The sequence below is a fragment of the Podarcis melisellensis genome (assembly GCF_964234715.1).
Source record: "Podarcis melisellensis genome assembly, chromosome: 7".
Lineage (NCBI taxonomy): Eukaryota > Metazoa > Chordata > Lepidosauria > Squamata > Lacertidae > Podarcis > Podarcis melisellensis.
The window spans coordinates 17,325,057-17,348,513 of NC_138539.1; the positions used below are offsets into that span (position 1 = coordinate 17,325,057).

Genomic DNA, 23,457 nt, shown 5'->3' on the forward strand with positions numbered 1-23,457 from the left:
AGTAAAGCATCTAATCACCTTCTAAATTTTAAGGTGGTTTGACAGTACACAGTTAAGCAAACCGTCACTGGATCAAATAGCTGAAAATGTGAAACCTGAATCAAATAATAATGAAAAGTAGGTCTGGGATTTTATTTTATTTTATTAAAAGTACAACACATGGTGTAATTAAATATAACATTTGGCGCTTGTTTAGTTGTGTTGGGAACTAGGAATTGAGGAGGTGAAACTTTTGTACTCTCTACTGCATAAGCATATTTTTGAATCCTCTGAAACAAACCCATACCTATTACAGGCCTACCCTTAAATATATATATATCAGAAGCTGTGGGCAACTATAAATTTAATGTGTTTTATAACATATTAGCTTCCTGCCAGTGTTATATTGGAAGAAGGGCAGTGGCTTGGTGTGCCAGGGAACATTATGCTTTCATAAGGTTTCAGTCCAATCCCCTCTATCTCCATGTGAAGCTGGGGAGACCCCCTTCTGAAACCCTGGAGAGCCATCGCCAGTCGATGTAGACAACACTGAACTATATAGATTAATAGCCCAAGTCTGAATAAGGCAACTTCCTATGTTTCTAAGAACTCATAAACAGTCACATCTCCAGGCTTAATATTACCCATTTTTGGATCTAATGAAGTCCGTATTTCATGGTATGCTCACTATTGAGTTCAGCAATGACCCATAAGCTGAAAGGTTAAAGTCCTGGGCCATTTTTTAAAAAAAGTTACATGTACCACAGTTTTTAATAGGTTAATTTTAGATGGTGCAGGTATTCTTTTCCCCATTGCCACCATCAACGGTTTTTTGCTGTAGCGTTGCCAGGAAGTAGACATTACAGATCTGGCTCAAATCACCTTGGAGATACCAAGAACTGATTGCATAATGAATGAGTCCAGTAAACATTATTCAGTGTGATTTGGCACTGAAAGGGTAGTTCGGTTTGCTCCAATGAAGTACGGAGTGGGTCTAATCTTTGCTTACCTGTTGGGCTTGCTCTATGTGTATGAAATGCTCACATCACAAAGTCCAACCTCAACATACTTCATTTTGGTTTATTTGGGAAACATACCGAGGGAGAGCTTTTGAGAAAGCTAACTGAGAATAGCTGACCTATTTTCTCTCGAAAGAAAAACAAAACAAAAATAAGAGTTCTATTGTTAGAGCAGCTAGTCTTCCAATCTAAAATCAAAATATTCAGAATAAACCGAGCTATGTCAATTATGCAGTATGTTTTATTAATTTTTACCACTCACCAGGGCCGGCCCACCCATGAGGCAAAGTGAGGCAAGCTCAGGGGGCATGATCTACAGGGACAGAGATTCATGATGTACCATATTTTTCGCTCTATAAGATGCACCAGACCATAAGACACACCTAGTTTTGGGAGGAGGAAAACAAGGAAAACAATATTCTGAATCCCAGAAGCCAGAACAGCAAGAGGGATCACTGCGCAGCGAAAGTAGCGATCCCTCTTGCTGTTCTGGCTTCTGGGATACCTGCGCAGCCTGCATTCACTCCATAAGACACACACACATTTCCCCTTACTTTTTGGGAGGGAAAAAGTGAGTCTTATAGAGCAAAAAAATATGGTACGTCTTCTTCACTAACCCCTTCTTCCCTGCAGGGGAGGGGGTGCCATTCTGTGGTTCACCTCAGGTATTGGGACAGCCCTGCTACTCACTAATATTGCAATATTGTGGAGAGGGTTGTAGCATTCTTGCATATTTTGATATGGATTGGAGGGGTATAAAATATTATATTTTGCCAGTGAGCAAGGAGGAAAGGGGATTTTTTTGCCTTAGGTGTCAAAGAAGAAGCAGGAGGTCTTTAAATAAAATATATAAATAAAATAAAATATATTCAGCTAGTAAACCTCTTCAGTTTTACAAGATTAGATTTCAAATAAATTCAGTACAAGTACGAATGAAAGGAACGAGAACATTGCATGTTGAGGAGCAAAACCTTTTCCTTCCACAAAAGCCTGCTGTTCGCTATTCTGGGGTGTGGGCAAACCTTTGGGGAGTTTCAAATAAACAAATCTATCTTTTTGCATGTTGTTTGTTTGTTTGTTTAAAGTATCTAAATGAAGTTGGTAACCATGTAATTAGTGGTGTGGGGGAAAAGAGACATAGCTTTTTGTTTTACCTTTAGATATCAAAGATTTCTAAAGATGGACAAAGCAGAAACACATGAACATTTTAGCAGGTGCTATAAATGTACCAAAGAAAGTCAAAGAGCAGATCAGTGTCAAAATAGGAACCAGATCCTTGATTTTTTTGCCTTCTCTGCAGAGCCGTGCATCTCCCGGCTATGGGGTTGTCTAGCATTTAAGTGAGCATTTGCGTGTATTTAGGTGCAGATACTCCAGTGTGCGTTTGACTTGTGGCATTTTCACTGCTAGAGCTGAGGCTAATTTTTTGGAGGGATGGACACATTGGGATGGCATTCATCTTTATTTAGGAAATTCAGCAGACAGGGACTTTAGGAAGGCTTATTCTTCCTTTCCAGCCATAGGAAAACCCCGCAGCTAGATGCAGGTAGGTAGATAAATATAGGCAATTTATTCATGTTACTATTCATCAGCATACACAGGGACATGAATTCTGTTATTACTTTGGGTAAATGAATTCTTCATGCAGCAGGCTTGTGTGTGTGTTTTTGTGTGGTGATCAGAGTCTACAGCCAATTTTTAAAATGCTGGTTTGTACAAAGTTGTGTCCAACCATAAGATTCAGAAACATGTTTCTGCTTCATATCTTAGACTACAAAAATGAGGCAGGGGGATTACAGGCATTTTTTTGGTATGGCATAACACCTGGTGGGGGGCGGGGATGGCATTAGTTACCTTAATTGACTTTAACATGCAAATATGTTCTTATTTCAACTGAAACCATGGTTTCAAATCCTGCTTTGTGACCAATCCTTAACTAAGGCGCTGGTATTGAAAAATAATAACTTACCATGTCGAAGGAGAACAATCTATTGTTAGGCATTATCAGTGCTTTTTTCTTTTAAAATGTTTCGGGGTACTCTCATTTTGACCCCAGAAAATCAACATTTTATAGTTCAAATTGGGAAAAATAAATACAGTGAATAGACAAAAGTACAAAGATTCACAAAATGTTTAGGGGTATGTGTACCCCTGCATCCCTCCATAAAAAAGCACCGGGCATTATGCCAGTGTAGAGATTTTCAAGATTTTCAACTGTGTAGAAAGTGAACATATACCAGAAAGTTGTTATAGAATATTGGGTAGAATTAATGCATTTTAGTTAGTATTTTTCCCACTGTTTCCCTGGGATGTTTTTACATTTTAGAAAACCAAGCACAAAAATATCTTCCAGCGCACTACAATGTCGATATTTCTATCCCTTTCTTCTTTAGCCTGGCTGCAATTTATCTTTTAAAGGTTTGTTGATACAGGATGAGTCTATTGATATGCAAAAATGTTCTTTTGAGTGGTAGAGGAAGCTTTGGCTGCTGTTTTAGTAGCGACTGAGTGAAGCAACCTTGTTTACTGCTTTGAGAACTCTTTTTTTCTGGGCAAGCATGCTAAATTGATTTCAAATAAAGCAAGTTGCCTGGTTAATTATATTTAGTATTTTATATAATGCCTTTTCTCAGTGCTCAAAGCATTTTAACATATAGGGGCATATCCAACTGAGTTGTACTCAGAGTAGACCAGTTGAAATCAATGGACTCGTTGATTTCAGTGGGTCTATTCTGAGTTTGGCCAACATTGTGTAGCACATAAATCATCTCAGTTATACAAAGAAGCGGTAAGGTAGGTTGGCATTATTGTTCCTATATTGCATATATGGGAAGAAGGGTTGAGGCTATGAAATAGTTGCCTGCATCAGGTAATGATTGTATTGGGGACTCCTTAGCTCATTTTATTTAACCAGTACATTATGCAAATGCGTACCTTGCAAGTCCTTGGTAATCTCTGGGTTCTGGCATAGCTGTTTTCCTGCACAGTAGTGAGATAGGTAGCTGTAGGTTGCCTGAGGGGGAGGCAGTGGGCAGACGCAAGCCCCATGCTGTCATTTCAGGCAGTGCGAAACCTGCAGACGCCTCTGCTGCACACAGAAGTACTGGAGGAAACTATGGAATTGCAAACTTGTCTCCTTGCCATTCAACAGGATACATCATGGGGGGGGGGGAGTATTTGAAGAAAAGGATGTCCTCAGCCATATCAAAAACATCACTTATTTTGATGTATTTTTGAATGTGGCATGAAATAATGACCTGTAGGAAATCACTGGCACGAGAAAAAGTAAATCTATAGAGTTCTAACTTGCCGCATTCAATCTGATTTTTTTGGGGGTGCGGGTGCGGCGGGGAGACCAAGTTGCAGTTTAAGGATAATTTATCATTCGCTATCTTCTTGCCCTGTGCAATACCTTTCTCCAGTCTTGTTTCACATCCTCCCTGGATGTTTTTTGCCAGGATGGAATGTGTCCTTGAACTTTTGCTTCTCTGGATTGAGGATAGAAAGAAATATGTGTAGAAACTAGGCTAATGTACAAAGTTAAAATTTATATTCATTTCTATGTCCACTTTTGGCTCGGGTCCCTCCCTCATACCTTTCTGTTGCCCAGAAAGGGTATATGTGTCCTTTAGGCTAAAAAAAGGTTCCCTGCCTTTGGCTTGTATAAAGGAATATGGATACAGCAAACAGAATATACATCTCCTTTAATGTCCCATTGATTGTAAATGGCAAAATTTTAAGAAAGCAGTTCACGCTTCGAAATCAGTAGGAAAGAGACTTCACTCCTATGCACACTTAGCTAGGAGTACGCCCAATGAACACTTCAAAGTTATTTCTGACTTTCCATTGGAAACCAATAGAATTAAGAAGTATTTTAACGAATGCCCTAATTTTGTGCATATTATTTCTGCGCTAGCTTTTGGTTTCTCTGAAAGATCTCGCACAATGTAACCCAGGCCTCAGTATCCTCAAAATCATAGCTTGTTGAAAGGAGGAACATCTGAAATAGTTTCCCTTTAGCTGCATTTCATTTTCCCCTCATTTCCTTTGACTCTGTTAGGGATCTTTCAGGAAGTATTTATAGTCAAGGCTATTCCTTGCCATACGGGTTCTCTAATTAACTGAAGGAAACTCAGCGGGTGCTGTGTCTTACTAATGCACATAGCTATGTTGGGTCAAAGCACTGCCGAACTCCTCTGGCTTTGTTAGAAGCACCTGTTTCCACAATTCAGTGTTTGGGGATGTGGAGAACTTAACTTCTAAGTATAAACTGCATCCTGGGCGGGGGGGGGGGGGACAGCCACCCTAAAATAATCGCCGAACCAGGAAAGTGTTAAAGAAACTGATTGGAAACATTTGGTGTCAAATGCTAGATGGATGACCCCCCAATTTAAAAAGAAAAGGGGGCAACCATGCTGTTGAATTGCCAAAACTTGAAAATCCTGTTACGTTTTAAACTAGTTTAGGCAGAACTTCAGAACTACTGGGTTGAATTTGCGTGCAAGTGGAGATATTCTTTGTGACTGAGTAATCAAAGTTCAGCAGAAAGCAACGTTTAAAATGTTAAGCCAGCCCATCTTAAGTGGATGTATCTGCATTGTGTGGATCCAGCTCATGCATTATCAGGTAGGGAGGTAACCTCGCCCTCTGGATATTTACTCAGCCACAGCTAGGTATGTTTCAGGAAGAAATGCCTAGAAATGTATTGGGTGGTAAAATCATTATTCGGGTGTGGTGATATAATAATATAGTGCCTGGATGTTACATCAAAAACCTTGAGGAAAAAGTGAATCGGTTTGCAGAACAAAGAGTGTGAGCTGTATACCAAAGTTGCTGAGGGGTTGGGAACAAATAAGATTCTGCTGAGAACATCAGTTTGAATGCTTATTCAAAATTAGCTAGATAAATTGAGTTGTTGCAGAGCCAGTCAGAAAAGTCTTTAACCATGCCCTATTCGATAAGTAAGCCTAGTGATGTGGGCAGTGTATCAGGTTTGTAACTGTGCCTCATATGCGTTATGCTGCAATATCACAGCATTTTGTTACCTTTCCTGAACCTGCTTCTATTGAAATACATGTAAGAAACCAATATTGGTTTAGAAAATCATTACCCTTGTGTATTCCATTTCTGTTCTTTAGGCACTTTACACTTCAAAAGCAATGTGTTAGTTATGTCTTACTTTCACTCACCTTTTCTTGCATGTTGCCAGGAGAAGAAAAACAATCAACCCATTAACTTTTATTTAATCCAGCCTTCCCTAACCCGGCACCTTCCAGACATTTCAAACGAAAATTCCCATCATCCCTCACATTTGACAATGCTAGCTGGAACTGATGGGAGTTTTAGTCTAAAACATATGGAGGGCACCAGGTTGGGGAATGGTGGTTCAGCCTATACATTCCAGCCACTTCGTCCACATTCTGCTGTGGCCAAAATACCACCCTGAATATGTCAGGTTTGATTGCATTATATTGATATTTCTTCATATAAAATCTTAAAACATGCTTTCTGGTGAAAGGGAACTTTTAGTTTAGAAGACACAAACTTTATGGAAATAGATTTTGATTAATGTGTTGTTTTCACGAGCCCACAAATTTCTCTTGTGTGAGAAAATGCCATTTTTATTAAAATAAAAATGGAGCAGTCATATGTTCAGATGTGAAGTTTGGTTACTTCAAACTAATTTTAGTTAGGTGGGGTGCAAATCTCTGCTGTTGCTGTTCCTGCAAATAGCATCTGATCACAGCTGTTTTGGAGCAAAAAAAAAAAATCCCAAACACCCAACAAACCCTATCATGACTCATTTGTGCTATATTTGCAGGGAGTGAGGAAACTATCACACAGAAAAGGAAATCAAAAATAACACTACATCTTTATATGCATGTGTGTTTGTGTGTGCATGTGTGTGGAGTTTATCATTTGTTGAAGAGCCTTGTTGAGGGTTCAAGTAGACCATGTGGTGCTTCCCCAACTTCTCACCCTATAAATTATTATAAGAAAATCGAATCTGACAAAGTGGTCTTTGGCTCATGGAAGCTTATGCCATAATAAACACCTTAGTTTTTAAGGTGCCACTGGACATTTACAGTGGAACCTCGGTTTTCAAGCATCTTGGAAGCTGAACGATTTGGAACCCAAACAGCAAAAACCCGGAAGTAATTGCTTCCGTTTTCGAACATGCCTCAAAAGTCGAATGGCTTCCGAGGTGTGTTTCTCCCATTTTTTCAATGGATTTTGCTAACCGCCCATTGATCCTCGGTTTTCAAACATTTCGGAATGTGAACAGTCTTCGGGAAACAATTACGTTCGAAAACCAAGGTTCCACTGTACTTGTTTGTTTGTTTTACAGAAATCTAGTCTTTGTTCAGTTGAATGACCTCCGCATTTTTTTTACGGAGCAGCCTTGAAGTTACGTTGAATCTTTGAGCTTGCTCTAAAGTTGCAGCAAATCACATGCGAAACCCCTTCAGACTTAATCATAATAATAACAACAATAAAAAGGCATATTTGCTGCAGCTTGGGCACTTCAAAGCTATCACCTCTCCCGTCTGTACATGACTAAAAGGCTTTAAGGCAGATAGTACAAGGGGAAAAACAATGAAATCAAAGACAGTCTTAATATACAACTATTATAGGCTGCATAAGACATTTGAAGAATATCTCAAAATATTTATAGGTTCTTCTGATGCATGCACATTACCAGCTGCCTTTCATGTTTGTGGTGTAAGGCTCTTGAAATACATCTTGGGGGGGGCGGGGGGGGGGAGAGGAGAAAGATGTATTGCCTGTATGCTGTTTATGTGTGTTTACCGTGTGGTGTATCCATCTAGAGCAGGGTTTCCCAAACTTGGATCTCCAGCTGTTTTGGGACTAGTAAAGGTAAAGGGACCCCTGACCATTAGGTCCAGTCGTGGCCAACTCTGGGGTTGTGGTGCTCATCTCGTTTTATTGGCTGAGGGAGCCGGCGTACAGCTTCTGGGTCATGTGGCCAGCATGAATAAGCCGCTTCGGGCGATCCAGAGCAGCGCACGGAAATGCCGTTTACCTTCCCACCAGAGCGATACCTATTTATCTACTTGCACTTTGCCATGCTTTCGAACTGCTAGGTTGGCAGGAGCAGGGACCGAGCAATGGGAGCTCACCCCATCGCGGGGATTTGAACCGCTGACCTTCTGATCGGCAAGTCCTAGGCTCTGTGGTTTAACCCACAGCGCCACCCGTGTCCCGTGTTTTTGGGACTACAACTCCCATAATCCTGAGCTAGCAAGACCAGTGGTCAGGGATGATGGGAATAGTAGTCCAAAAACAGCTGGAGACCAAAGTTTGGGAAACCCTTGAACTAGAGCAGGGGTCGGAAACTTTTTTAGCAGCAACTTCCCTCAGACCTTGTGGGGGGCCGGACTATATTTTGAAGGGGGAAAAAATGAATGAATTTCTATGCCCCACAAATAACCCAGCGATGCATGTTTAACAAAAGCACACATTCTACTCATGTAAAAACACACAGATTCCTGGACCGTCCACAGGCCGAATTTAGAAGGCGATTGGGCCGAATCTGGCCCCCAGGCCTAGTTTGCCTACTCATGGTCTAGAGAGCCAGCATGGAACAGTGGTTAGAGTGTCACTCTTATTTATTGGCAGACCAGGTTCAAATCGCTACTCAGCCATGAAGCTCACTGGGTGACCTTGGGCCAGTCGTTGTCTCACAGCCTAACCTACCTTTCAGTGTTATTGTGAGGACAAAATTGGAAACAGTTACCTCAGAATTCCCCCATGCCAGTATTTGGGTATATCCTGATAACCGCTGACTCATGGCGAGATAGTGAACTTCCGACAACTCATCTCGCTGTAATGTGTTATTTGACGCAGCGCTTCTAATGTACTCAGTTCAAGTACTTAGATTTAAGCCAATTTAATCTATTTGGAATTCAATTGCACTAAAACGTCTGAAACTAAGAATTTCAATTTCATAGGGATGTAGATTGAGCCGTAAAGTCTTTCATGTCACATGGTCCACTGGCATACAAATTAGCATAGATCCCTCCAACCCTTCATTAAAAAGGTTTTTACTTAACAAGCAAACACACACACACACAACATTGTACACGTCACACTTTACATCTGGAGCTTAATGTCATCTAAAATTTTGCAGACTTCTGATTCTTCTAAGTGACTTGGCACTTGCTTGGGGGGGGGTGTGCACATTTGTTTATTATCTGCAAAGAACCAAAATGGAAAGGAAGGGGGGGAGTATTCTTAATTAAAATTCTAAACTCCATTCCTCCCCTTTTTTCATCAGGCACTGATCAGAGATATTAGTCAAATGTTTTATAGACTTGATTGTAATGGTTTTAAAAGCAAAAGAGCATGTGTTGAGCCTACTGATTTTTCCATAATGGAAAACTATATTAGGCTTTGCAGAAGTTTTAAATTTGGGCTTATTTTGAAATCCTTTGATGCCTTCAAGGACTGAAAACTTCACCACCCCTTAATCAGTTTGGCTTTGCCTCCCAAAAGCTGCCTCAGATGGTGTAGAATTGGGGAGGGGGATCCCCAAAATGGCTGTGCATGACAACTTTCAGGTTAGGTGTTTATGCACAGGTATACATTTGTTTTTGTGACGGGTGTAGATTTGGAAACACAGCAGTTGCTATGCTCAGTTGTTGTCTTACATAAACATTCCCTTCAGCCTCAGAGATAAGGAAGGATACAAAGGCAGAGCCACACCGAGTATGCTTCATGCACATCTATGTTGCGTCAATGCTTCCTGGAGTGAACACACCCATCTAACATGCGTCTTTAAACACCTGTGTGCATGCATTAGACTGGGAAGTTTAAACCCCAAAGCTTGAGGTCTGAGGCTGGGACCTGCCTGGTGAGCTACCATGGACCGTGTTTTTTCAGACCAGACTTCCTCAACCTTGGCCCTCCAAATGTTTTTTTGGCCTACAACTCCCATGATCCCAAGCTAGCAGGACCAGTGGTCAGGGGTGATGGGAATTGTAGTCTCAAAACATCTGGAGGGCCGAGGTTGAGGAAGCCTGTTTCAGACTTTGGATTCCTCTTCAGGCAAAGAGGGACAGGAATAGTTTCACTCTTTGGGGAGAATGTTCCACAACTGAGGCACTGCCATCCGCCAAACCTCAGATGGCAGTGATGCCTGCAGGAGATATTCCATAGCAGACCTGAATATAGAAGTAGGTACATAGGGAGACAGGTGGTCCTAAAAGTTCCCGTATCCTAAAGGCTTTCCAAGTCAAAAACAGCACTTTTAATTGGGCCTCAAAATGGATTGTGAGCCAGTGCAGTTGGCAATAACACAAGTGCAGATAGCATCCAGTTCCAAGTGTTGCAGAATATATCTGTTAGATTACTAACTTCAGTTTTGAAATAGTCTTCAAATACATTCACACTTATAGCACATTAAAGTAATGTAAACTGAGGTTACCAGGGCCCAGGATAACGAAAGCCAGGCTATTTCTGCCCAGGTAAGTTTGCAGCTGGTATAATTGTAGACATTATGTATATGATGAACTATTCTATCCATGTGATAGAATGAAATATAAATAAAAGGCATAAGCTAGAGACAGCAACTCAGCATTACTTAGAATCTCCTTTATTGGAATACATTGTACTTTAAAGTGTTTAATCTTTGAACAAATGGGAAAGAGCATTGAAGGACATTGAATCTGGACTCTTGACCACAAAAAAATATTTTTCAGCTGTCCTCTGGCGTCTAAGATATATGTGATTGTCCAAGCATAGATTCTCATGATTAAGGAATCAAATATTGTGTTTTTTTTTTTAAATTACACTTTGAATGAAGCTTTATTAAAGAGGAGGAACAAATTAAACCAACAGGTAGGACACATCATCCACTCCATTCCATCAATGGTAATTGTAAAAACATAGGTTTATGGATAAACTGACTTTCTTTTCTTCTGTTTGTTTAAATGAAAGTGGGGATTCTGTTAACCAGAATGCATTGCAGGGGGTTAGATGAACCTTGGGGTCCTTTCAAACTCTACAATCTACTATTCAAGAAGCTGAATTAAATGCCCAGTACAGTGGTACCTCAGGTTACAGACGCTTCAGGTTCCAGACTCCGCTAACCCAGATATAGTACCTCGGGTTAAGAACTTTGCTTCAGGATGAGAACGGAAATCGTGCTGCAGCGACACGGCAGCAGCAGGAGGCCCCATTAGCTAAAGTGGTGCTTCAGGTTAAGAACAGTTCCAGGTTAAGAACGGACCTCCAGAACTAATTAAGTTCTTAACCCGAGGTACCACTGTATAATAATCTGCCCTTTTTCTTCTCTTGCAAAGTATTAAAGCGCGCACAGACGTTCCCAATTGTGCTTTTTAAATGTATCCTTATCTACAAAAACGTTGTTGTTGTTGCTAAATGAAATAAATGTTACCCTTGCTCTGTTTTGCCGTTTGGACAGGTTTTTAAAATGTTTCTTCCTTGACACGCTGTTAAGCAAAGATTAGAGTGAATGCTTGCAATTGCTCTTTGCAAGCGAAGAGATCTAAACTTAAATGTTTCATGAAGAATGTGATGTGCTTCAGCTAGCATTAGAGCTGCGAGTGCTAATAGCTGTTCATGAATAGCCGTGCACATTTTTGCAACCTGAAGGGCTATAATTTATTAGATTGAAAACAAAGTGTGATCAATATAGCCTTTAATGCAATCAATAACGAGAACTGCCAAAAGGCATTTTACCATATTTCAGACTGAAAAAAGTGTTTTCTGTCATTTTTTTTAAATAAAAAAAAACAGCATTCCACTTTCAGTTTATCAGCAGATGGCAAGAAATGTTTCAACGGAGCCCATCTGCCTATCCATTCTTGATAGCGTACAAACTGAGAATTAGATTTCTTGGCCAGGTTGCAAGGGAAAATAAGGATACAACCCAGTCCCATTTGTACTAGTTCTGGCAATCATGTCCATTCAGGGGTTTTCTTCTCCTTCAAAGCAACAGGCTGTTTTGTAGGCTCCAGAACTGCTACATCACTCAGTGGCCTTTTCTGAGGTGTGTATGTGTTTCAACAGCCTTCGTGTTGTCACTTGTTTCTTGTATGAGGCCCATCCTTGAATTTGTGGGACAAGAAAACCCAATACCCATACTTGGGTTTGTTGAGTGATTAGGCAGGGCATCTGTGTGAATGCTGCACACACAGAGTTTCTGTTAATGTGTATTAAAATATGCACAGCTTGGCACAGCTTCTGGGAACTTTTATACAGTTACAGAAGTATCAGAAACATGAAGTGTAATTCTAAACTCAGTTATTAAAGCACAAATAAGTCCTTTGAACTCAGTGTGCATTAATTCTGAGTCTGTATGTTTAGATCACACTATAACACCAATAATATAAAACCAATAATAGTAATCATCCCTGGTGATCAGTGTAACGGTAATAGCAACATGACATGCATTGCTACAGTGCCCACTGTTAGGAGCTCGTGCGTTGGAAATCGCAGCCATTTTTATGGGCAGCCGTGCCTTTTAAAGGGCTTTCCTGGACCTTCTGGTACAGCTCTCTCGGCATGGAGGTCATGAACAGGCAAGTGGTGGGGCAGATGGGAGCATAGAGTACGAACAGCCTGCTTCCTTGATTACCTGGGGCAGCTGGTTAACTGGGAGCTGAACGTTTCTGGTCCTTTTCAAATAACCTCACTAATATACTAAACCAGTGATGGCCAAACTTGGCCCTCCAGCTGTTTTGGGACTACAATTCCCATCCTTCTTGACCACTGGTCCTGTTAGCTAGGGATGATGGGAGTTGCAGTCCCAAAACAGCTGGAGGGCCAAGTTGGACATCACTGTACTAAACAGTATCCCCATCAAGTTTTGAGAGAAATTATACATCCAAGAACCCAACTGGCTACATTCCCCAGGAGACAACATAGTGAGCTTCATAGGTATACGATCTTACTTCTAAATATTCATAGCACCTTGGAATTGTAGAGTTGGAAGGAACCCCAAGGGTCATCTAATCCCACCCCCTGCAGTGCAGGAATCTCAACTAAAACATCCATGACAGATGGCCATCTAACCTCTGCACAAAAACTTCCAGTGAACGGCATCTGTTTGGTAACTGTGGAATTAGAATGCTGGACTTGGTGGGTTAATGACCTGATCTGCCAGCAAGACTTTTCTTATATCGTGTTTAAGGCTTCATGAGCAAAACCCAGTCGAGCCAACCCACTTGCTCAGAGGCAACCCCAGAAGCACAAGGGTAAGAATCAGGCCCCTGCAACTAGTCCTTCTGAAAGAAGAAAGGACTGAGGAATACAGCTCTAGATACAGGTTTTAGGGACCATAGAAGCAGTAGGGTGTCTGTCTTCAAGCCCTAGATGTTACCACAACACGTATGACTGTTGTAGAATACTAAGTTGTGGAAGTGGGACCCCCCCCCTCCAGCTCCCAGTGTATGGATGTTGTGGGCACACAGAGGAGCCTGAAGCCAGAAATTCCTACTGCTGAAATCCTAATCAGGAATTAGAAGGAAAGGTGGGAAGTAGAGAAAGAGAATTGAGCAGTGTGAGAGGGATATGTCTGTAGTCTGAAAGGCATGTTATTCATAATGACTCAAACCAAATGTTCAATAAACACTGATTTCTTCATTATTTTTTATTTTAATCCAGTCTTTTAACACTGCGACATCTGTGGCTTACTGAGCTGTGATGACACTTTTGACACAAACAAATGGATTTACAACTAGTCATGTTAGGTCAGGATGGTGTGAATAGCCTATGGAAATAAGGTTGGAACTGGAAAAACAACATACTTGTAATGCTGGTCTAGCGAAATGACAGTGTCACTTCTCAGTGTTTTAACGTTTGTCAACTGCATGTTACTCTCTTTGTCCTTCAGGATGGCAGAATTTCCTGCATCCATTCATTTCCAAAATAGAGATGATCTTTTCTTGATATCTCTCCCCCCCAACCCCTCCACACACATACACAGCCTTCATTAGGCCTTATTAACAGATTGTATGCGTGAACACTTCAGGGTCTTGAATATTGTTTCATTTTTCAGGCTCATGCATTCTGTGCTTTCTTAGAAATAACAGAAAGGGGTGGGAGAGATTACTGTCACTAAGTTGACTGCAAATTCCACAGTCAATGACAAGATGAAAAAGAAGCATTGAATGAGTGTAGAACACCCGTTTTTTAAAAATAGTGATGGTTTCTTGAAATGTGTTTGACATGCCCTCAGCTGAAGACAAGTGGATGTGGCAATTTTATTCAGCCTTTGTAAACTCCCACAAAAATGAGTTTGGAGTCTGATGCCTTTGAGGATTGTTATTAATTACAATTACACAATGCTGTTCAGCTTTTATATAGGTTCGAATTCTGTGGAAATCAATGGCATTGAGCAGCCACACTGTATCTTAAGATTGCTGCTTTGATCTTTTTTCACATCGTTCCCCATGAGGTGTATATGTAAAGCTGGGAGACCTGATGGCTGAGCAGGATCATGAACCTAGACCTCTCAAGTCTTATCTCCAGAAATCCCAAGAAGAAAGATGATAACTGCAGCTGCAACGATCTGTTTGGACTTGAATAGGCTTTGAAAATGATGTGGGTAGCATTCAACTAAGCTTCACATAGTGCAGACCGATTGAAATTAATTAACATAACCAAGTTATGTCCTTTAATTTCAATTGATCTACTCCCCCATGGTTTCCAGCTTATATTGTGAGATGCTCTAGTAAATTTTGCCAAACATTTCACTTGGCTCTAGGAATAGAATGCTGACTCAGGTATTTGGCTCTCTGCTTCCAGGGCTTTGGTCTCCCTGTAGTTTTGGTGGAGTTTCTGGCAGTGAGACTAGGGATAATTGACATATTATCTGTGATATGGCAATATCCTCATTCGATCCCCATAAATTGTGAGATTACAGTTCAGTATATTCATTGCCTTATTTTTTTTATCCAATCCACTCAACCATGAAAACTCACTTTTGTGACTTGGGGTCAATCACCATCTGCCAGCCTAACCTACCTCACAAGGTTGTTGTGAAGAAGACGAAAGCTAGAGAAAGAACTGTATGTACTGCCTTAGGCTCATTGGAGTATAGGTGGAAGATAAATGTGAAAAAAGTAAAAGAAAACGACCCTGTGACCACCCAAAGGTAAGGAGAATTTGACTCCAGTATTCTAGAGTGTAGAGTGGCCCTCTAGTTGGTTTTGTACTCCAGCTCTCATCAGCGCCAGCTACATTGAACGACAGTTGGGAAAGATGGTGTTGTGGGGCACAGGATAGCCATCCCTGCAACACTACACCAGACCGAATGTTAGCCTCCTTCTTTTAACTTGTAGTTGTTAAAAAAAAAAAAGCACAAATGATACATAATGCATGATGTGGTTTAAACTAATAGCACCCCCAAATCAATCAAAGGGTACATTTTCTTTGTTTGAGAAATCTGTTGTTACAAGTCGTCAAACTATTTTCCTCTTGCACGCAACTAGGAATCTTTCCGAGGTAAATGCTAATGAACATCAGATATTCCTATCTAACACAACAAAGGGAGCATCTGGAGTCAACATAAAACATTATATATAAATATTTCAAAAAGCCCTTTGGAACCACGTAAATATAGGATATATTATGTCTGCCCCAGGCTTCCCTTAATGTGATGTACATGGTAATAAACTTACTGGAAATAGACTTTTCCCCACTTGCAATGAATTCAGCCATACTTTTAAAATGAGAATTTCATTTAGAATGGTCTTGCCCCAAGAACCTCTGAGGTATGTTTGATGAATTTCTCACGGATGCTCAGCATCCATGCAGTTATGAAACAGAAACTATCAGTCAGGTCTTAAGGCTAATTGGTGTTGGATAAGTGTTGGGTGTGGACAGCAGTTAAAGGAGTATGAAGAGCTTCAAAAGAAGGACCCAAACAGCTACGTGACTGTCTTGGTGTGACTCACAGCGCAACCCTAACCAAGGCTACTCAGAAGCAAGTCTTTGTTCCCAGGTAAGTGCAGTTAGGACGGCAGCCTAAGTAGAAGGAACGCCCCACCACCACTTTAGTATGGGAGAACTGAACATTAGGTGTGTGGGATGGGGGAGCACATAAATTCCCTTCCTAGGTTGGCACAAATTATCCAGGACAGATTCAACTAAGTTGTGCTAGTGAAAGCGAAAGCAATGAGTCCTACTAACAACAGTGGTACTCTCCCCTCACCTTGCACCCTCTCCAAATCTTTTTGGGAAGGTTGAGAGAACCTCCAGAACATGGGAGAGGAATGAGGAGATTGGTTTTTCTGGAAAGCAGAAATGCTTGTGCTGACAGGACAACAATCACCTTAGTGTGATGTTGCATTCCACCCACAGATTCAAGTTTCTAGAGTCTTTCTCTTAACAACTGAAGGAAGTTTGGAAAACCCCATATATGGAGCTATGGCAGACGACATATATTGTGTCCTCCACTTTATCCATTTAATGTGTAGGTCACTACAGTTTGGGGAGTGACCATAGCCACAGTGGTAGATGACATACTTCAAATGCAAAAGGTCACAGGTTCAGATCCCTAGCATCTCCAGTTAGAAGGTTCAGTTGATAAGAAAGACATCTGCCTGAAAATATGGAGAGTTGTTGCCAACAATATATGGCTTCAATGACCAATAGTCTGACCTCATACATGAGGAAACACATCATGTGGTGTTACATTGCAGGCAGACTTGCTCAAGCCATTTTGCTGCCTGAGGTAAAGCACGAGAGAGTCTTCTTCCCAATTCCACATACAAAAGCCAACTGGACTGGCAGTTGAATGTTGTTTCAACACTGATGACAAAATAGTATCTTCCAACAACCTGAGGCAGCAGGTCAGATTTTGGAGATTGGGCCTGGTAGAGACCATGGGGCAACTGAAGGAAGGGCTGGGGGTATATGAGGAATAGCCAGTGGCTGCTGCAGCTGTCGGCCTGAGGTGATTGCCTCACTCTTCCTAAACTTGATTTCAGATTTTCAAAATGTTATATTCCACACCCAGCTTAGAAGTTTGACATTTGCAATAAGTTTTGGCCTGAAGTCTTTTTGAGAAAGGTGCTGTAAATGCTTGTGGGGTTTTGCAAATGGTAGCAGGATTTCATTAGCAAAAGTCAGTCCGTGTTTTATTTGGAGAATAAGCAGCCTGCAGGGTGTGCCTTGTTTCTCACATGTAATTCACATAAGGTCAGGAGTGGACAATAACATACAGCACAATCTTAAGCCTGTTCACTTCTCTTGCCAAAATATCACAAGCTTTCATTGATAGTCCAGGCTAAGAGTCACCCCGCCCTTTTAAAGTATACCTTTGTTCTCTGGGACTTTATGTACTTCACTTTGGGACAAGGAATTCCCAAATACCTGTGGGAAGTCTAAAAACAGGACAAATGGATAGTTGTCCTCTCCTGCTGTTCCTCAATTGCTAGTACTCAGATATAGCCTGCATGTAGCCATTGATGACTATATCTTCAATGGAATATTCTAATCTCCTTTTCCAAGCAATGTAAATTGCTGAACATCACCTTAGCTTGTGCCAGCTTATTCTATAATCTTCACTGTGCACTATGTCAAGAAGTACTTCTGTTCGTCTTGAATCTAACACCATTCTGCTTTGTTAACTGTCTCCAGATTCTAGTGATATGAGACAGGAAGAAAAACGTCTCTGTTTCTACTTCCTATATTCCTCCTTCCTTTTACTTGCCTTCCTGCTGCCAAACTAAGCAGTTTCCCCACCCCTAAGAGAGGTGCTCCAAACTATGATTATTTTGATAGCCCCTTTCTGCCTCTATGGCTACTAAATCTGTATACAGTATTTTTAGTGTGCTCTCACTGTACATTTTTATAAAGGCATTATAATATTGGTAGAATAATTGAATTCTGGGAAGCTTAGTACTGTTCTAAGTAGGTGGGACAGAGGGTTGACCTGAGTAGTAAATAGGTTGTATCAAACAATGGAAGTGAATAATAGTCTGTTGCACAAGTATAGTATGGATCTATTTTGATTCGTTCTTAGTCTAGTGCAAGATCTTGAGTTAAAATACAAACTTCCCTGTGTTGCCTGTCATTAACTTATCTTCAAGTAACTTCAAGTAAATGTAAATGTTACAAATAACTCAATGCAGGATTTACCACTCAAAGATCTGCTAATCTGCCCCGGAGCACCAGTCGTTCAAAGAGAAATTGCAACAAAGGGAGATTGGGACGACTGTTCTTTGAAGACTTCACAAAACGAATGTTGCGAGCCCCTTCGCTCCACTCATTCCACGTTGGTGGTTAACTAACAAGCAGTGTTTTCCCAACTGATGGCGGTCAGCCATGCCACCATGCAAATAAAGCTTGAGAATATTAGACTGATGTTCAAAATGGTGGCGAAAAGATTCATGTACTTTATACGTAGCTTCTGAACTTAATGCATATTTTAAGAGTATTACTGTTAAAACAAAGCTTGCTTTTGCTTTAAAGACCCCAGACCCAAGAGAATCAAAGTGCATGATTTACATTTACAGTATGTTTTTGCCCTTAGGATGGAGATTATAACTTTTTGACTTCACTGTGGGTGCCAGTGTACAGGTGGAGAAATGGATTCTCAAGATTTGCTGCACACCCGCTCCTTAAAATAAAACTCGATCACTATGAAGCCACCTGTGCTTTATGGGCATGGATGGTGGAGGAGGCTGGCTTATTGGTGGTAATGGCAGGTGGCTAGGTTCCAATTGGCCAGCTGCCATTTTGTGAAATTACATCACCTTTGTTCTTCTGTTTCTTTAAGCTTAATGGTAGAAGAGTAGCATGGGAGGAAACTGTAGAAAAACTGAAGGTAATCTGGAGAATGGGGTGGATTTTTGGAAGAAGTAAAACTGGAAGGGATCTGGTATTGGGAAATAATTAGGGGAGAAGCTAATTGAAGGAGAATGAGTGCTATATATCACCTCAGTCTTTCACTGATTTTTGTCTAGACTTGGGGTAAGTTATTTTTATTTAGTTCAGTAATCTCCATTTCAACCAGCCAGCAAGGAAGATGATAAGCAGGCTACGTTGGCATCAGTAGCTTTTTGCTTGTAACCAGAATACAGTGGTACCTCTGGTTACGAACTTAATTTGTTCCGGAGGTCCGTTCTTAACCTGAGGCATCACTTTAGCTAAGGGGGCCTCCCGCTGCCGCTGTGCGATTCTGTTCTTATCCTGAGGTAAAGTTCTTAACCCGAGGTACTACTTCTAGGTTAGCGGTGTCTGTAACCCGAAGTGTTTGCAACCCAAGGTACCACTGTATGGTATTCAGAGGTATAGTGCTTCTAACCATGAAAGGTCGTTTTAGCTGTAAAAGCTCATAGAAAGAGCTTCTCTGGACAGAGCTAGAATGGAGCAGGAAGCACAAAGTTTGAGTGGGTGAAGCTAGTAGGAGTGGCTTAGCAGGATGTGGGACTTGTTGAACTATGTTTGGAGTTTGCCACTGAAGCCACCTACACATGACTTTACAATGATTTTTGCATGCCCACTTGCTGTTGAGGGCAGGGAGACCAAATTAAAAAAAATTATGAACCTCATTCACAGGTATAGTTTGTGAAATGGTAGGTAGGTCTTCCACCATTGGATTTTAACTACATGATGAAAGGCTTCTTTAGAGGAAATGATACTATACTTCTTCGGTTTTGTGATTATTCACCTTTCAGTATGAAATACCTTGTTATCATAGGTTTATCACTAATATCTGAATTTGCAGCCATATGATTGGAATCATCCTTACTGCCCAGCCCATAAGGCTTTGAGTACCTTAGTAGAAATCAGTGTAGTTCCTTTCACTTCAATGGGACCATAAAAAAATCCAAATTTGCTAGTTCCATGTGTTGCCCAACAAGTCATTTGATATCTCTGTGTTCGTTACAGAGGATAGCAATACTATCCCCCTGCTCCAGTAATGCATAAGATTGCTGTCACCACTTCCTTCAATTTATCATGTCTTTGTTCCCGTAAAGATGATACTACTGCAGGAATTGGGAAATCGTAGGGATGAAATATGACATTATTGTGCACCCATAGGGTGGGGCGAGAATGGGATTAAGATGGATAAAGAAATTTGAGCAACTGTATCAATTAAATATATATGGAGTGCCTCTAATATAAATAAACCCTTTTGATTCTATGAAATAGTGTAAACGCCCATAAATGGAACTTGGATCACTTTGTGATACCCAGTATACATTGGAAAGCCTATTCACATCTCTCCCTGCCCCTCCCAGCCTCCCACTCTTGCTGTTCCATAGGGATCAGCACACCTTGGAGGACCATGGTTAAGACCTACTTGTGACTTCATACATGCTTTTCGGAACTTGTTACGACAGAAATTCTCTGGATAAATCATTTTGATAAATATGCTTCTGACTGAGGAGGAGTAATCCAGAGTATGATTGTTGGTGTGATAAAATTATTCAAATATTCTTCTGGAAAGTAGGATGGAAGGACCAGTCTATCTCTGATGCAAGTATTTATTTGTAAGTTTACTCTTGTTTCAGTTCTGAATTAATTCATTTTTAATATATAAAATAAATCCATATTTAAGTACATATTTACTACATACATAAATGTTATTTTATCAAAAAAATGCACATAAATTCACATTCATCTCAACGTACACATTTCTAAACATACCTATCCTAAAATGCACTCTTTGAAACAACAACAACACAGACAAAACGGACAAATGCAATTTTTTAAAACTGAGAACGTCTGGCAAAATTCAGAAAATGTGAAATCCAAAGGGCAATTACCTTCTGATTCATGCATTAATCCTGCAAATGAGATCAGTTTGCTTAAAAGATGCAGGCCAATTGAAAATATTAGGAAGATCTACTTTCTAGAAGAGTGGCAAAGGTAGTCTTATATAGGCAAGTTGTATATCAACCTGGCTTTAGGCATGCTTTTGATATTGAAGCTGCCTTAGTTGTCCTAGGAGGATAAGAAATACATACTGGATCAGGCCAGTGACCCATCTAGTGCAGTATCCTGTTCTCACAATAGCCAACCAGATGCCTGTGGGAAGCCCCAAAGCAGGAACCTGGTGTTTCATCCTAGGATTGTGATCCTGTTAATTCTCCTGGAACTCTCAGCTATATTTTATAATATAATTCAGAGTTGTATACTAGAGTTGGGAGAGTTGCAGTGGCTCCACTCCTGCCATCCAAGTAGGTCATAGGGAACGGTTGCTTTGCCAAAGAAGAAATTATCATATGGGCTGCCGCTAAGTTCCAACTTGTTCCTTGTACCTCATGGCTTTTTACACTACATGAAACCACTCTTTTAGGCTGTGTGACTATTTTCAGGTGACATGCCATCAGTGTTTTCCAAGAGCAGCAGCAGGTGAGTTGTTATCCTAAACAGGTGTGTAGATCAGTGACTGGCAGGGCAAAGGTGAATTGATTGTGGCTCAGTCCATACAAGGCAGAAGTATTAATGGAGATTCTCTAGGATTGTCTCATTCTCCTTAGAGAAGTATTATTATTATTATTCCCCTGTCTGTATTGTCTCCTGCCCTCCCCCCCCCCCCGCCCAGCAGCTTTGTTGACCAGCCTACTCATGTCTTCACTGGGCATAGCCAATCCACAGACTTTATACTTTCTGCTAATCACAGGTGCCAGTGTTGTTCACTCCTACTCCTTCTGAAGCTAGATTGAACTTGGTCTTAGGTGGTTTGCTGAGCTTGGCCTACACAACAGGAGATGAGGTTCTCCATTCATGTCCTCATTCAACTGGATGTCCCGTATGTCTGTAGTTTACTTCTTCCTTGTCATGCTAATTGTATGTTTACTTCATGGCCACCACAAGCCCACCTCAATAGAATTCAGAGAAAGAAGGCAGCTACTCCAACGAACAGCTAATTAATCCTACACCAAGCATCAAAGCACATAGAAAACAATGCTGCGTTGTTGCTTAACATGCAAATGCTTTTGTCTCACCCTCTTAAAAGAAGGGCTTAGGTTGTTCAACAAAATTCCACTGCTGTTATTCACGATACAATCGGAAAGTGAATTCTCAGGCTCCACACCCCAGGAAGTGATATGTTGCAGCCTCAAAGTTTGTATTAGAATCACCTAATTAGATACACCTAATGTATCACCTTTGATCAGGGTTGTAAACCCAGGAATTTGATGCAAGCCACAGCACCACTTCTTCTTCTTCTTGTTGTTCTTCTTCTTCGTCTTCTTCTTCTATTATTATTATTCAGCAAAAAATGGTGAAGACAAAGCAAAGAGCTTTGTTGCTTTTCACTGTGCTTGGTTAAAATTCTATATTTCTGGTTGTAACTGTGTGTGGTTAGATTAAGGAATGGGCATGTCAAGTCCCCCTCCACCCCCCACTTCCCTTTGCCACAAACCCACTGGTTTAGTGATTAGCCTACGAGCCCTTTGCATTGTGTTCGCAGAACAGTTCCCTGGCTGCAGTGCACTCAACCTTGACATAAATTTGAAATAAGTACTTTGTGAAGGGTTAGTCTTTTGTGCAGGGTGTGTGAGAAATCCTGCCTGACCAGGTTTGTTACAGAAGCCAGTGTCAAATTGCCTTGCCCCAAGTATTTCACTATCAAAGTGGGGGAGAAGAACAGTGACAGAGGGGGAGGATTTTTTTCCAGAGAACTTTCTCTTGGCTTCCAAGAGGATTGGAGGGACTAAGTGAAGAAATATCAAGTGTTAATGTTTGTAGATATTTTTTATTTCCTTTATTATATTTCTGTCCCACCCTGACTTCCAAAAAGCTCAAGATGACACACATTCAGCTATAGCACAACCGCCACACGAAATCCCTTTCCTGATAATTTACAGTAGACAAGTACAATAGGTACGTATGTCATTCATAGAATCCACATTCTCTGTGTTTCTTGTCTAGGCTGGTTGGCTTTTAATTTAATCTATTTGATCATGCTGTTTGCCTGAGGTGATTAGCAACCTTTTCATGTAAATCCCAGTCAATCCCATAAAATGAGTTGATGATGGGGCAGGAGAATATTCAAGGGGTGTGTGTGTGTGTGTGGCACAATTTTGCTTTCACTGTTGATGTCAACCCTGTCTTAGGAAGACTGATAAGGCATATGGTCCCCTTGTCATGCAGTACTACACCTCCCTTTAAAAAAATAAATGAAAGAAAGTTATAGCCTTTGAAAGTGGAAACATATTATCTTACTGCCTTGGAGGCCATGAGCTTGAAAAGCCCATTGAAAATATTTAGTTGAATCTTTGCTCGCACCCTAGGAGCCAAGAGAGGCTATTTCCAATTAGCCTTCAAGACTGAGTTTCCATGCACCCCTGTTCCTTTTTTCTTTTTTTAAAAGCAAACTTTATGTTAATTGGAGTTATGCATTTCTGAAAGCCTTTTGTGCAAACTCCGTCATGCATGGCCGTTTGATTGGCAAATGTGATTGGTGAGACTTTGCATGCATGTGTACTTTCCCCATAGATTTATCCCC

General features: G+C 40.8%; 1 protein-coding gene across 5 annotated transcripts in view; it reads left to right on the forward strand.

The window, feature by feature from the left end:
- Positions 1–23,457, forward strand: part of TRPS1 (transcriptional repressor GATA binding 1) — a 232,240-nt gene that overhangs the window by 93,822 nt on the left and 114,961 nt on the right. The gene's annotated exons all lie outside the window — the stretch shown is intronic.